Source organism: Alligator mississippiensis, chromosome 3, assembly GCF_030867095.1.
Source record: "Alligator mississippiensis isolate rAllMis1 chromosome 3, rAllMis1, whole genome shotgun sequence".
NCBI lineage: Eukaryota > Metazoa > Chordata > Crocodylia > Alligatoridae > Alligator > Alligator mississippiensis.
In genome coordinates this window covers 41,957,978-41,974,049 of record NC_081826.1, presented here as the reverse complement: position 1 = coordinate 41,974,049, position 16,072 = coordinate 41,957,978, and positions in this window count along the sequence as shown.

The following is a 16,072-nucleotide window of genomic DNA, read 5'->3' as shown; positions in this document are numbered from 1 at the left end:
AAATCTGCTTCTCTGACGTCCAGAGGTATTACTTTGCTACTCCCCTCCCTGCCTTTTCTCAGGATCTTGAACTCAATCATCTTGTGGTTGCTGTTGGCCACACTTCATAGATTCATAGATTGTTAGGGGCTGGAAGGGACCTCACAGATCATCGAGTCCAGCCCCCGCTGCTCTAGGGAGGAAGACAACTGGGGTCAAGTGACCCCAGCGAGGTGACTGTCCAGTCTCCTCTTGAAAACCTCTAGGGTAGGTGAGTGCACCACCTCTGGAGGGAGTTTATTCCATAATCAGGACACCCTGACTGTGAAAGAGTTATTCCTGGTATTAAGCCTGAAGCAGCCTTCCAGGATTTTGTATCCATTGGTCCTGGTCTTCCCTGGGGGTGCCCTAATGAACAGTTGTTCACCAAGCTCCTGATGCACTCTTCTGATATAGTGGTAAGCTGGGGGATGGGGCCACAGGAGGACATGAGGACACCTCCCAGCCAAGACAGGTGATGTGCACAAAGAGTACACAGGTAAGTGACATGGGTCTGGATAGTCCTACGAATCGGGGGGTGGTGCATGCACCAAGACAAGGCCTTAAATGCCTCTAGCATGGGGAATAAGCAGGAGAAACTCACCCTCCGGATAGCTAGTACAAACCTGGACATAGTAGGGCTCACAGAAACCTGGTGGGATTCATCCCACAACTGAGCGGTAAACATTAGGGGCTACAGACTATACAGGCAGGATAGAATGTGGAGAAAAGATGGGGGTGTGGCACTCTACATCAAAGAGCAATACATATCCTCAACTAACAGGATGGGGTCAGAGGAGGGGCAGGCTGAAGTGCTCTGGGTCAGAATACATGGGAGTTGTGGGGAAAGGAACTTAACAGTGGGGGTCTACTACAGACCACCCAACCAAGGGGAAGATCTGGACTGCGAATTCTTGGGTCAGCTTGTGGAGGCACTTAAGGCAAGGGATGTAGTCATCATGGGTGATCTAAATTACCCAGACATCTGCTGGGAGGAGCAGTCAGCCAGGTTTGACCACTCACGAAGGTTCCTTGCTGAGATACAGGACCTCCACTTAACCCAGGAGGTGCACAGTCGCACCAGAGGGAATGCCCTGCTGGACCTGGTCCTGGCCACAGGTAATGACCTGGTGAGGGGACTTCAGGTTCTTGATCACCTGGGCGACCATGATCATTACCTACTGGAATTCACCATCCAGCGCAGGGTGTCAAGGGCCTGCAGCAAGGCAGTAGCCCTTGACTTCAAGAGGGCCAACTTCAGTGAGTTGAGGAGATTGGTAGGAGGGGCACTGGGGTCCTGGAGGGTAGGGGAACTGGGTGTCCAAGATGAGTGGTCGTTCCTTAAGGAGACAATCCTCCGAGCCCAAGGGGTGACAGTCCCAATGAGAATCAAAGGGAGCAAGAGTGCTCAAAAGCCCCCCTCCCCGGCTCACCAAAGGCATTCAGGAATGCCTGAAAGCCAAAAAGGCATACACCCAGTGGAAGAGAGGGGCTATCACCAAAGAGGAATATACCTCCACAGCTCGGGTCTGTAGCGGGGCTGTTAGGAAAGCTAAGGCAGATATGGAACTAGGGCTAGCATCAAGGATCAACGACAACAAAAAGTCCTTTTTTAAATACATAGGGAGCATGAAGAAGGCACCGGGTAATGTGGGGCCCCTGCAAGATATGTTTGGCAATCTGGTGGTTGCACCAGAGGAAAAGGCAGACCTTTTTAACAATTTCTTTACGTCCATTTTTTTGTGTAGGGACTAGGACTCCTCTACCGAGATTCAGGACAGACTCAAGAGAGACTCTGCCAGGCCTAGGGTCAGGGAGGGAGTTAGGGAACTTCTGGAGGAGCTGGATGTGTTCAAATCAGCAGGTCCAGATGCTGCCCATTCCAGGGTTCTCAGGGAATTGGCAGGGGTCATCACAGGGCCCCTGGCATGGCTTTACAAGCACTCGCGGTGCTCTGGCCAGGTGCCAGAAGACTGGAAGAAGGCCAATGTAGCCCCCATTTTCAAAGAAGGGAGGAGGGAGGACCCGGGCAACTATAGGCCTGTTAGTCTTACTTTGATCCTGGGGAAGCTGTTCGAGAAAATTATCCAGGAGCACATCTGTGAAGGACCAGCTCAGGGGCAATCAGCATGGGTTCATTAGGGGCAGGTCCTGTCAGGCCAACCTCATTGCCTTCTATGATCAGGTCACAAAATCACTGGATGCAGGTGTTGTGGTGGATGTAGTCTTTCTGGACTTCAGGAAGGCCTTTGACACTGTCTCCCACCCCATTCTCATTAAAAAGCTAGGTGACTGCAGCATTGATGCCTACACAGTCAGATGGGTCACAAGTTGGCAGAGGGGCTGCACCCAGAGAGTGGTGGTGGACGGGTCATATTTGACCTGGAGGGAAGTGGGCAGTAGAGTCCCCCAGGGCTCAGTCCTCAGGCCTGCACTGTTCAATTTCTTTATTAGTGACTTGGATGAGGGGGTGAAAAGCACCCTGTTCAAATTTGCTGATGGCACCAAGATTTAGGGCGAGATGGGCATGCTAGAAGGGAGGGAGAGGATACAACTGGACCTGGACAGATTGCAGGGGTGGGCGAATGAGAATAGGATGGGATTCAATACTGACAAGTGCAGGGTACTGCACTTGGGCAGTAAGAACCAGCAGCAAAGCTATAGGCTGGGAAATTCCCTCTTCGAAAGCACAGTGGCTGAAAGAGATCTTGGAGTCATTATCGATTCCAAAATGAGCAGGGGCTGCCAATGTGAGGATGTGGTCAGTAAGGATAACCGCACCTTGTCATGCATCCACAGATGCAACACAAGCAGGGCCAAGGAGGTGATCCTCCCCCTCTATGCAACATTGGTCAGGCCACAGTTGGAATACTGTGTCCAGTTCTGGGCGCCGCACTTTAGGAAGGATGTGGCCAGCATCAAGAGGGTCCAGAGGAGGGCCACCCGCATGATCCAGGGATAGTAGGGCAGACCCTATGAGGAGAGGCTATGGGACCTGAACCTGTTCAGCCTTCACAAGAGAAGGTTGAGAGGGGACCTGGTGGCCATCTATAAACTTACCTGGGGGACCAGCGGGGAATGGGAGAGACCCTGTTCCCCTGAGCACCTCCTGAAGTAACAAGGAATAATGGCCATAAGTTTTTTTAAAGTAGGTTCAGGCTGGACATCAGAAGGCACTACTTCACAGTCAGGGTAGCTAGGATCTGGATCCAACTTCCAAGGGAAGTGGTACTGGCTCCCACTTGGGGGGTCTTTAAAAGGAGGCTTGATAATTACCTTGCTGGGGTCATTTGGGCCCAGTATTCTCTCCTGCCCAGGGCAGGAGGTTGGACTTGATGATCTACTTAGGTCCCTTCTGACCCTACATCTATAAATCTATGAATCTATGAACTTCATCTGGTTCTGGTCTGCCCAACTCTCGAGCCTGTCCAGGCCTGCCTGTATCTGCAACCTATTTTCTGGCCTGGCCACTCTGCCCCATAACTTGGTGTCATCCGTGAACTTGGCCAGCAAGGTTTTCACTCCTCCATCCAAATCATTGATAAAAATGTTGAAAAGCACCGATCCAAGCACAGACCCCTGAGGGACACCACTGGCCACTTTGCACCAGGATGACACAGATGTGTTCATGAGAACTCTCTGGGTCCTATCCTGTAGCCAATTTCCAATCCACTGAGCTGTTCAGCAGTTGAGCCCACAATCTTCCTACAAGGATATCATGGGATACTAAAGCAAAAGCCTTATGGAAATCCAGGTATATAACGTCTACCTCGTCTCCCATGTTCAGGTGGCAAGAGACCTGGTCATAGAAGAAGATGAGATTGGTAAGACAATACCTACCCATGACAAAGCCATGCTGGCTGTCATTCAGAATCTTTCCTTTCGCCAGCGTATCGCACATAGATTCCTTAATGAGCTTTTCCAGGATTTTCCTTGGGATGGAGGTTAGGCTGATCAGCCTATAGTTGCTGGGTTCCTTCCTCTTCCCTTCTTGAAGATGGGCACAATGTTGTCCCTGTTCCAATCCTCAGGGATTTCCCCTGTGCGCCATGAATTCTGAAAGAGCTTTGCCAGGGGTTCTGTGATGACCTCAGCCAGCTCCTTCAGCACTCTTGAATGAAGTCCATCCGGTCCTGCTGACTTATAAAAGTCTAGCTTTTCTAGCTGGTATTGCACCTGCTCAGCATCCACAGTGGGGAGGCTGCCGTTCCCGGCGTGGCCCCTGTGAGCCTTATCTCACTTGTCTTTCCCCTTGGTCAAGTGAAATACCGATGCAAAGTGGGCATTCAGGAGTTCATTTTTTTCCTGAATGTCGGTTACCAGCTGTCCTGAGGTGTTAAGCAGGGGTCCCATGTTCCTTATGTTCCCTACCAGTTCTTCCATTTGTGAGCAGCAGATCAAGAAGAGCATGGCCCCTAGTTGGCCTCTTCAATACTTGCACAAGGACATTGTTCCCAGCACTCTCCAAAAACTTCCTAAATTACCTGTGCAACTTTCTGGATTGCCTATGCCAGGGGTGGGAAAAGTCTGTCCCATGGGCTGGATCCAGCTGGCAGTGGACTCCATTTCCCAGCGGCCCCTGCTCACATGGTTGGGGCTGATTTCAATGAATATCTCAGCAGCAGCTGCCCTTTGATAGCACAAGGCTGGGGTTTCCATGAAGACCAGCCCCAACAGCACTGGCAGGGTACTGGTAGGGAGGGGAGGTGCTCTGAAGTCACTGGAGTCTTGCAGCGGTGACAACATGGTCCGGAGCCAAGGCAGAGCTGCGATGTGCAGCCTCCATGCTCTGGGCAGAACCATGCAGGCATCAAATAGCAGCTCTGTCCCAGCTCTGGACCACGCTGTCACCGCAGCAAGGAGCCAGGGCAGAGCTGTAATCTTGCTCCAGGCAATAGCATGCAGACTGCAGATTGTGGGTCTGCCCTAACTCTGGACCATGCTGTCACCATTGCAATATCCCAGCAGCTCCAGAACAGCTCCCTGACAGCACCCTGACAGCGCTGCTGGGGCCAGTCTCTGTGGAAACCCCAGCCTTGTGCTATCACAGCACAACTGCTGTTGGGGTCTCCATGGAAACTGGCCCCAGCCATGCAGGCAGGGGCTACTGGGAAATGGATTCACCAGCTGGATCCACCATTTTGCCCACCCCTGACCTGTGCAATCCCTATTCTACAGATGGGAATCTGAGGTGTGAGTGTATAAAACCAGATCTTTAAAGGCATTTAAGCACCGTATTCCTATTGAATGGGAAAAAGAAGACCTAAGTGACAAGAGAGGATAGAAACTTGGGATTCAGGTGACATTTAATTAAGTCCCTAAAACCAAAAGTTCAGTTCTCAAACCCCTTACCTCTAGCTGTATCTAAAGTCCATTGGCATATCAGTTTTTGACACTACGTTTCTCAGGAAACCAAAGTTCTTTTTCCTCCCATGCCCAGAAGCAGTTCTGCCTTCACAGAGCTGAACTCAGTGCTTATTTAATGCTTCCACATGAATGCTTGGCTGGGATGCTGTAGTCAGGATGACCCTTACTTGAGTAGGGGGTTTGACTAACTGACCTCCTGATGTCCCTTCTAGCTCTACTTGTCTATGACTGTGACTGGCTGGTTCTTTCCCTATCTTGTCTGTAGGCAGGGGCAAATTCAGCAGTTGCACCCCTCTTTGATTCCTGCTCCACCCAAACTTTAAAACCAACTATCTGAGAGGGACAGTGGCATTTCTATTCAGGCGGCACTGAGAGTCAATTGATTTAATAGCTCATTATTGTCTTCCTTATTCCTACTAATCTGCCTCTACTGCACATGTGTTAACAACCCTCTGTCTTTTTTAAATGTCTTGATGTTACACTGTTCAACCTACCCTTTCTTTTGCAATTTTCTGTCTGTTAGTCATTCCTGGCAATGTCTTCCTTCAATTTCACAGCCCTGCAGACTGCTTTAACTCTAGCTAAAAACCTTAACTCAGGTGTGGTAATAGTAACTCAGGTGTAGAAATGACTGGCAGTGAAGTATTTGGATGTACTGTCCATATACTCAATCTGAATGAGACATACATTTAACTATAATAACTACAGGACTAATGATTCAATATATTTTGACTATTTTGAGTATTTTTTGCCTAGTTCCTTATGTTTCTTTAAACTTAATTTATAATCTAGCAAATTAGTGAACATTCCAGTAATTATATTTGTTTTTGCTTTGATGTTAAACTTAATAATATAGTGCCAGCTCCCTATCATCTTACTAAACCTTTTAGTTTCTCTTCAACTGGAGAAAAACTGGGCAACGTTGGACCCCTGCTGAGCCAGATGGGGCAACTGACAACTGACGCCCAGGAAAAAGCCAACCTATTAAATAGGTACTTTGCGTCGGTCTTTCATCAGCCCCATGGGACGCCCGTGCCCGCTACAGGGCCGGGAAGTCTGGGTGAGGGTGATCCCCTGCCCTCCATTAATGCTGACTTCGTGACGGAACATCTGGAGAAGCTGGATACCTTCAAGTCAGCCGGCCCTGACAATCTTCACCCCAGGGTACTCAAGGAGCTGGCGAGCATCATAGCCCAGGCTCTAGTGCGGATCTTTGAAAACTCTTGGTGCTCTGGTGTAGTGCCTGAAGACTGGAAGAAGGCCAATGTGGTGCCTATCTTCAAGAAAGGGAGGAAAGTGGATCCGGCTAACTATAGGCCCATCAGCCTGACTTCTATCCCGGGGAAGATCTTAGAAAAGTTTATTAAGGAGGCCATCCTTAATGGACTGGCCGACGCCAACATCTTAAGGGATAGCCAGCACGGGTTTGTTGCGGGTAGGTCTTGCTTGACCAATCTCATTTCCTTCTACAACCAGGTGACCTATCACCTGAACAAGGGAGATGAGATTGATGTCATATATCTTGACTTCAGAAAAGCCTTCGATCTGGCGTCCCATGATCGTCTCTTGGAGAAACTGGCCAATTGTCGCCTTGGGTCCTCCACGATCCACTGGCTGGAAAATTGGCTCCGGGGTCGGACCCAGAGGGTAGTAATTGATGGAAGTCACTCATCGTGGTGTCCTGTGACCAGTGGGGTCCCCCAGTGCTCTGTCCTTGGACCCATACTGTTCAACATTTTCATTAATGATGTGGACACTGGAGTCAGAAGCGGACTGGCCAAGTTCGCAGAAGACACCAAACTTTGGGGCAAAGCATCCACACCAGAAGACAGGCGGGTGATCCAGGCTGACCTGGACAGGCTCAGCAAGTGGGCGGACGAGAATCTGATGGTGTTCAACGCCGATAAATGCAAGGTTCTCCACCTTGGGAAAAAAAACCCGCAGCATCCTTATAGGCTCGGCAGTTCTGTGTTGGCTAGCACTATGGAAGAAAGAGACTTGGGGGTCATCATTGACCACAAGATGAACATGAGCCTGCAATGCGATGCTGCGGCTAGTAAAGCGACCAAAATGCTGGCTTGCATCCATAGATGCTTCTCAAGCAAATCCCGGGACGTCATTCTCCCCCTGTACTCGGCCTTAGTGAGGCCGCAGCTGGAATACTGCGTCCAGTTTTGGGCTCCACAATTCAAAAAGGATGTGGAGAAGCTTGAGAGAGTCCAGAGAAGAGCCACGCGCATGATCAGAGGTCAGGGAAGCAGACCCTACGATGACAGGCTGAGAGCCCTGGGGCTCTTTAGCCTGGATAAGCGCAGGCTCAGGGGTGATTTGATGGCCACCTACAAGTTTATCAGGGGTGACCACCAGTATCTGGGGGAACGTTTGTTCACCAGAGCGCCCCAAGGGATGACGAGGTTGAATGGTCACAAACTACTACAAGATCGTTTCAGGCTGGACATAAGGAAGAATTTCATTACTGTCCGAGCCCCCAAGGTCTGGAACAGCCTGCCACCGGAGGTTGTTCAAGCGGCCCTATTTTTCTTATCTCTTCCCACAGCTCCTTTCCCTGGGAGCCTTTTAACTTCCTTTGGGCCAGCCAGTTATTTACCTCAATTGGCCTAGTCCTCTGGGCAGACTTGCAATTAGTTTTCACCACCCACAGCTGGGCTATAGTCCCTGCCAGCCTGCAGACTGCTACTACCTGATGTATGCAACCTGTTACAAGCCTCCAAGATATATTGGGAGTAAAAGGAAGGCCCAGGGAGGAATAGGACCGCTGCTAAATGGGCAGAAACAATTGGTGACAGATAGGGGGGACAAGGCTGAACTCCTCAACGAGTTCTTTGCCTCAGTGTTCCTAAGTGAGGGGCATGACAAGTCTCTCACTGGGGTTGTAGAGAGGCAGCAGCAAGGCGCCAGATTTCCATACGTAGATCCTGAGGTGGTGCAGAGTCACTTGGAAGAACTGGATGCCTTTAAGTCGGCAGGCCTGGATGGGCTCCATCTGAGGGTGCTGAAGGCACTGGCCGACATCATTGCAGAGCCACTGGTGGGAATATTTGAACGCTCGTGGCGCACGGGCCAAGTCCCAGAAGACTGGAAAAGGGCTAACGTGGTCCCCATTTTCAAAAAGGGGAGGAAGGAGGACCCGGGCAACTATAGGCCGGTCAGTCTCACCTCCATCCTTGGTAAAGTCTTTGAAAAAATTATCAAGGCTCACATTTGTGAGAGCCCGGCAGGGCAAATTATGCTGAGGGGAAACCAGCATGGGTTTGTGGAGGGCAGATCGTGCCTGACCAACCTAGTCTCTTTCTATGACAAGGTTACGAAACGCCTGGACACAGGAGGAGGGGTGGATGTCGTATACTTAGACTTCAGGAAGGCCTTCGATACGGTATCCCACCCCATACTGGTGAACAAGTTAAGAGGCTGTGACTTGGATGACTACACAGTTCGGTGGGTGGCGAATTGGCTAGAGGGTCATACCCAGAGAGTCGTAGTGGATGGGTCGGCATCGACCTGGAAGGGTGTGGGCAGTGGGGTCCCGCAGGGTTCGGTCCTTGGACCGATACTCTTTAATGTCTTCATCAGCGACTTGGACGAGGGAGTCAAATGTACTCTGTCCAAGTTTGCAGATGACACAAAGCTATGGGGAGAAGTGGACACGCCAGAGGGCAGGGAACAGCTGCAGGCAGACCTGGACAGGTTGGACAAGTGGGCAGAAAACAACAGAATGCAGTTCAACAAGGAGAAATGCAAAGTGCTGCACCTAGGGAGGAAAAATGTCCAGCACACCTACAGCCTAGGGAATGACCTGCTGGGTGGCACAGAGGTGGAAAGGGATCTTGGAGTCCTAGTGGACTCCAAGATGAACATGAGCCGGCAGTGTGACGAAGCCATCAGAAAAGCCAATGGCACTTTATCGTGCATCAGCAGATGCATGACGAATAGGTCCAGGGAGGTGATACTTCCCCTCTAAAGGGCGTTGGTCAGACCGCAGTTGGAGTACTGCGTGCAATTCTGGGCGCCACACTTCAAGAAGGATGCGGATAACCTGGAGAGGGTCCAGAGAAGGGCGACTCGTATGGTCAAGGGCCTGCAGACCAAGCCCTATGAGGAGAGACTAGAGAAACTGGACCTTTTCAGCCTCCGCAAGAGAAGGTTGAGAGGCGACCTTGTGGCTGCCTATAAGTTCATCACGGGGGCACAGAAGGGAATTGGTGAGGATTTATTCACCAAGGCGCCCCCGGGGGTTACAAGAAACAATGGCCACAAGCTAGCAGAGAGCAGATTTAGACTGGACATTAGGAAGAACTTCTTCACAGTTCGAGTGGCCAAGGTCTGGAACGGGCTCCCAAGGGAGGTGGTGCTCTCCCCTACCCTGGGGGTCTTCAAGAGGAGGTTAGACGAGTATCTAGCTGGGTTCATCTAGACCCAGCACTCTTTCCTGCTTATGCAGGGGGTCGGACTCGATGATCTATTGAGATCCCTTCCAACCCTAACATCTATGAATCTATGAATCTATGAACACCTTCAAGATGAAACTGGATGCTTATCTTGCTGGGATCCTATGACCCCAGCTGACGTCCTGCCCTTTGGGCGGGGGGCTGGACTCAATGATCTTCCGAGGTCCCTTCCAGCCCTAATGTCTATGAAATCTATGAAAAATGTGTGTTGTGTTGTATGTGATGATGTTCCAGACCATCTGCACCTCCATTTCAGAATCCTATATCTACCCATGTGTATAGGCCAGGGACAGGCAAAGTCCAGCCCATGGGCTAGATAAAGCCCACAGAGACTCAGTTTCCCAGAAGCCCCTGCCTGAGCCACTGCAGCCTGTTTCCATGGAGACCCCAGCAGTGGTGGGGTCATGACAGTGCTGGCAGGGCATGCGGCTGGGCGGGGAGCTTTTTCAGGTCCAGGGTCTTGCAGCAGTGACAGTATGGTCCAGAGCCTGGGCAGAACTGCAATCTGCTGCCCGCTACAGGCAGTGGGTTGTGGCTCTTTCGTGGCTCCAGACCACAGTGTCACAACTGCAAGATCCCAGCCCTGGTCCCGGAGCAGCTCCCTGCCCAGTCACATGCCCTGCCAGTGTTGCTGGGGCCAGTCTCTATGGAAACCTTGGCCCTGCACTGTCATGGCCCCACCACTGCTGGGTTCTTCATGGAAACTATCCACAGTGACATGGGCAGGGGCTGCTGGGAAATGGAGTCCAACCACTGACTGGATCTGCCATTTTGACCACCCCTGCTGCTATAGGCCTCAATCAAGCTATTAGCTAGTCAGGGTGAGGCTGATCTCAGCCCCTTCCTGTTGAACTATTCCACTTTGTATGGCATCCTTTAAGATTCACCAGGATAGGAACAGGCTGAGTGTGCCCCAGTAGTCAAGAGGTTGGGATGGTGTAACAAGTCTCAGCTTCAAGGAAGTATTTTATATCCTCTGGTGGTCACCTGGAGCCTATTAAGCACTCTCTTATGCCTTTGTTGATAATTAGCATACATTTGGGAGCCTAGCCTCAATTTAAACCAAAGCAGCATGAGGCATCTCTCCCTGCTCTAATCATCATAGGCCAACCTCAGCTGACCCACTCACTGTTATAAGTCCTTGTAACAGGCTGCTGGCTTAGGGAGGCTTGTAACAGGTTGCATACATCAGGTAGTAGCAGTCTGCAGGCTGGCAGGGACTATAGCCCAGCTGTGGGTGGTGAAAACTAATTGCAAGTCTGCCCAGAGGACTAGGCCAATTGAGGTAAATAACTGGCTGGCCCAAAGGAAGTTAAAAGGCTCCCAGGGAAAGGAGCTGTGGGAAGAGATGAGAAAAATAGGGATGCTTGTTTATTTGTTGGAACACTAGGCCAGAGTACTTTCATAGGATCTGGGAGGCTCAAGGCAGCAGCACCACACCAGAGATCTCACTTGGGAGGGAGAGAAGGAATACTGCAGAGCTGAAAGAGCAGCAAAGAGCTGGAGTCATTTACCCAGGGTCTGGGAAATGGCCCAGTACTGAGAGTTAACTTTTTATGGGTCATGTTTATGTTTGTTTAATGATTTGAGGATTTATGTTTGTGGAGCTTCCTGTGAGGTAAGAGTACCCAGGAAAATAAAGGAGTGACCTAAGTAATCCCCAGTCTGCTACAGTCCTGTTTGATAGGCCTTTGTGAGGCAGCTAGTATTTGCTTCGGATTCGGCTGATTCGGGGGACAGTGATTCGATTCGATTTATTCAGGGGCATGGCCACAGCTCCTGTGATGCTTCACAGGTAAGGCAGAAGCCAGCTGATCAGAAGCAGCTCTCCCTTGTAATGGGAGAGACTAGCTAAGCTATGAGGTGGAGGCATCTGGTGATTGGTCTGTAGAACCAGCCGGAAGCCTCAAAGACTCCTGAGAAGTGAAGCATGGCAGCAAGCTGATGAAGGAGTATGCCAGAAAATGGATGGGTGAGGACCAGCCTGTCTACTCACCTTTTTTCATATGAGTAAGGAATGGACTCTTATCCCTAAGAGTCCTGGCTACCAGGAGCCAAATCTGGTGCCTTCAGCTGCAATGCTGGGTGCAGACTTGACTGTAATTAATTATAGACCCAGAGGTATATGGGGGAGTGTTTGGAGACAGGAGCTCCTGAACTTGGCACCTAAGGCCAGATGACTAGATAACAAAACCTACACGAGACAAACTATGAGTGGTATGTATTGGAAAGCCTGCCCCATTCTGAAGGGATGCTATTAGCTTATCTCCTCCTATTATTGTTACATCAAAGCTGTGGCCAGTGAGGCTGAGTAAGGACAGAGGCAGTCTCCATTAGGAGAAAGGAGGTGCAAAACCCACTGATCCCAACAAGAAACTTTAAAGTACTTAGACACCAAGCTTTGCGAGCATCTCTCTTCAGTGTGACGGAGGCTCAGTGACAATGAGACTTGTCTTCCTTTCTGCTAGGACTCCAATACTTACTAATAAGGGTCAGATGTCCCTGTATGTGTGAGATAAGCCTCTGGTTTGTCTTACAACAGGAAGGGAATGATTAAGCTATGAAAAGCACTCTGGAAACTTCAGCCTGTAATTTCTGACTGTGGGATGTTAACATATTTACTTCATAATCACTGAATGCCTTCAGCAGCACTGTTTCACAAGGGACTAACTAGCACTGAGTCCAACTGTCTTGGTGAATGCTATATTTAAGTGTTATAATACAACTTGATTACAGATTGTTTTTTCAAAATTCCTACCCTTCAAAACATGTAGAGAAAGTTAATTTCTCTTTTGATGTGTTTTCCAAACTACTTTCCAAGGTTGTCCATTCCAAACCTGGCGGTTCCTTTCAGGGTAGAGACCTGCACAAAGCCAGGGAGACGTGAAGTGCAGCAGTAGAATGTGAAGAATGCACAGGTGTGTGTTCATTAACACATCTGGGACCTACTGTAGCAGCTTTGAATTAGAAGTATTTTATGTGGCTCATGCATAATAGTTCCACTGAAATTTAATAGCAGTTAATTCAAGGTTCAAGGTTCTTAGTCTTCAGTTACCCATAATATCTTAGATTTACTTGCTTTTATTGCTGTGGTTTTTTCCTGTCTGTTAATTCAACCCTTGGGTCTTCTTCAGCAAGGATATTGACAACTGATTTAATCAGTGATTGTATGCCCCTGTATACTTTGGGAAGTTATGACTGATTACTGCAAATCTCTTCTCAGGTTGTAGGATACTTATATTTATTTTTAGCAGTGAGGGTACAAGATGCATTGTACATGTATCTTTCACAATGCTATTAGGGAGCACACCAAGACCTGATTTTTTTTTTTTTTTTTTTTTTTTTTAATAGTGACTTTTATTGCTAGTGCTAGCTGGACGTCTTGAGCATAGTGTGCAGGACTGGGATTCAGGAGTGTTCTGTTCTCAGCACTGGATTTGAACTGTTGTATGATCCTGAGTATGTCAGTTTGTCTCTGTGGATATGCCCATCTACAAAAGCACAATGCTAGAGATACTCAAGTTAGCTGAGTTCAGGTAGCAGGAGCAGTATGGCCCTGTTATCATGATGTTCTGCTTGCACTGCTTAGCCCGGCTAAGGTTTTCATTCCAAGCTAGCTTGGTATGTCTGTGTGGCACTGCTTGTGCCATGCATACTTTTCTCTGAGCCTCCATTTGCCACTCATAACTTGTGTTGGTTGGACAGTAAGGGTGAAGTTACATGTTACACTTTCACCATACTAAAGGCACTTAAAATGAGAGCATCTGCATGGTAAACCTAAAGCTCATTAGCACCTGGACTGTGCTATCTAGCTTGTGTTAGGGTAACTTCAATTTTCTCCATAAAGCTAAAATGAATCACTTGCATTCCTCTAGCATGCCAGGATGCACCATTCCCAGCCCACATGCCCAGAGCAGGGTTAGAGCCCAGGTATTCTGGCTCCTAGCCATGCCCTTGCTTGCCAGCTCTCTAGTGCCAAGTCAGAGCTGTGCAGGCAAGAAGTGGAATTACCCCCTTAATGTGCAACTGCTCGCAGCACATTCTAACGTGGACACTGCTTAACATTCCACAGATTTAGTATGGTCGAAGTGTACCATGTAACTTCACCCACAGTTCCCTGAGGCAGGAATTCTCTTCTCTCATACACCAGGCTGTCCAACTGATGGCCTGTGGGTTGTGTACAGCCCGCAAGGGGTCAGTTTGTGGTCCCGGCCTCCACTCCCCATCTGTTGCTCCATTTGCAGCAGCAGCTGGGGCTTCCAGTCTCCCCTTCCCTACTCCCTTTTGCATCCTGCCCCAGCCTCTGGACAGTGTGGGGCAGTGCAGCTCAGGGAGATGGGGAGGAGGTAGGGGGCATATGTGTGGCACTGTCCAGGGGAGGGGGTGGGGGACAGCTCAGCAGGGGAGGGAAGCACCCATGCACAATGCAATGCATTACAGCAGGCAGAGAGGAGGGGATAAAAGGAGCCTCCAAAAACAACATGGACAAAAACAGCAGGGGAGGGGAAAAGTGGGCCTGTGGCACAATGTGGACTTGAAGGGCATGTGGCATGCACTGCTGCAGCCCGCATGGCATGCTGGGGCCTATTTTGTTCCAGCTGCTCCCTGTAGCCCTAGGCCCACTTAGTCCAGCCTGGGCTCTGTAGTAGCAGCTGCACAGCTGGGAATTAGGCTCCACAATGGGGCTGTGGGTCTTCCTGGTTCCCCAGCCCTAAAGGGGGTTAAATCCCACCCCTTCCCCCCTCAGAATATGACCCCTCACCCATAAGGGGTGAATCTCTTTAAAGAGTCTGCAATATGATCTCCACCACCAGGCACAGTCACAGCCCTGCCAGCTGCCTTTGCCCAGACCACAAAAACCCTCCTCTTAAAGGGCCCTCACTAGTTCTGCCGGCTTCATAGCCCTCCCCCAGTAACAGGGCAAGGGTGCCCTATTAGAGTAATGTATTGCTCTTTAGTATATTGGGATTACATATGTTTATGTCTTGTGCCACAGAAGCAGGAGTGCATTAAGCTATCCTTCATTATACTGAACACCATAATCAAAGTCTCCCTCATGCCTCTTTTCCCTGCTAAATGATAGTTTGGTAGATGTTAAGAAACAACTGGAGTTTAATTAAATGTATGTGCCACCATGGTGATATTTTGATGTTGAGAGATCTCTACTGACCTTGGTGTGAAAACAGAAGCATTTTTTTTTAACCACGGAACACACGGCATTTATTTTAACCAGAGAAATTGATAGTTCTGAATAGAAGGCATTTGATGACTGTGGAGCTTGGTTGTTTCTGAATTCTGCAGCTTATATTTTTCCTTTTTTGGTGGTTGTTGTTGGAAGGCAGTGACACAGAGTTTGAGTTTTCTCCTTGGAAACATGCTGTAGACCACAGGAAATTGCTTGGTCTAAAAAACTGGGGTTATTATCAAAGTACAAAATCTCCAAGGACAAGTCTACTTGTGATCACACTGCCAGTGACTCTAACAGCCCTTTCAGTCCAACTATCCTTACAAATGCAGGCATGTAAATTCAAATATGTAGAAGCACCTGAATAGAGTGCTACTGACTTCAATAGGACTTTGTTGGTCTAAAGATTCACCCATAGTAATCATTCTGCAGGCTCAAAACCTCATTGTCCAGCTGACTACTGCTTCTAGCGTGTCGTGTTGTGTGTCGTGTTATATTACTGTTGGAGCAAAAGATCTTACCATACGCCACATTACACTACATTTTGAATTCCAATCTTCTTGCCATTTTCTCATTTTCCCACTTACCTTATTCCTAATATTTGCTTCACTCTCAGAACTAACAAGGCCCAATTAATTAAAAGTTATGGCTTTGATTTGCCAGATATTAGTAGGGCTAAGGATATCGACTTCTGTGAGACAGCTACCAAGTGAAACTATCTGACTCACCTTGGAAATACTGCAGTTACACTATCATAATCATAGATAAGTAGGACTGGAAGGGATGTTAGAGGTCATCTAGTCCAACCCCCTGCCTGAAGCAGGATCTTCCCTATCCAAACCATCCCATACAACCATAAGCTAAATACTACTTAAGACTACTGTCAACCCTGACACACACAGACCTAAACCGCTAACTAACCTGCCACACGTAAAGCAAGGGAACCACAGCAGTCAGTGTCCTGCTTCTGTAAAATGTTGTCAATATATGTTAAAGAGGTCCCAGGTAGAGGGCCATGCCCCCAGCTACAGAGGAA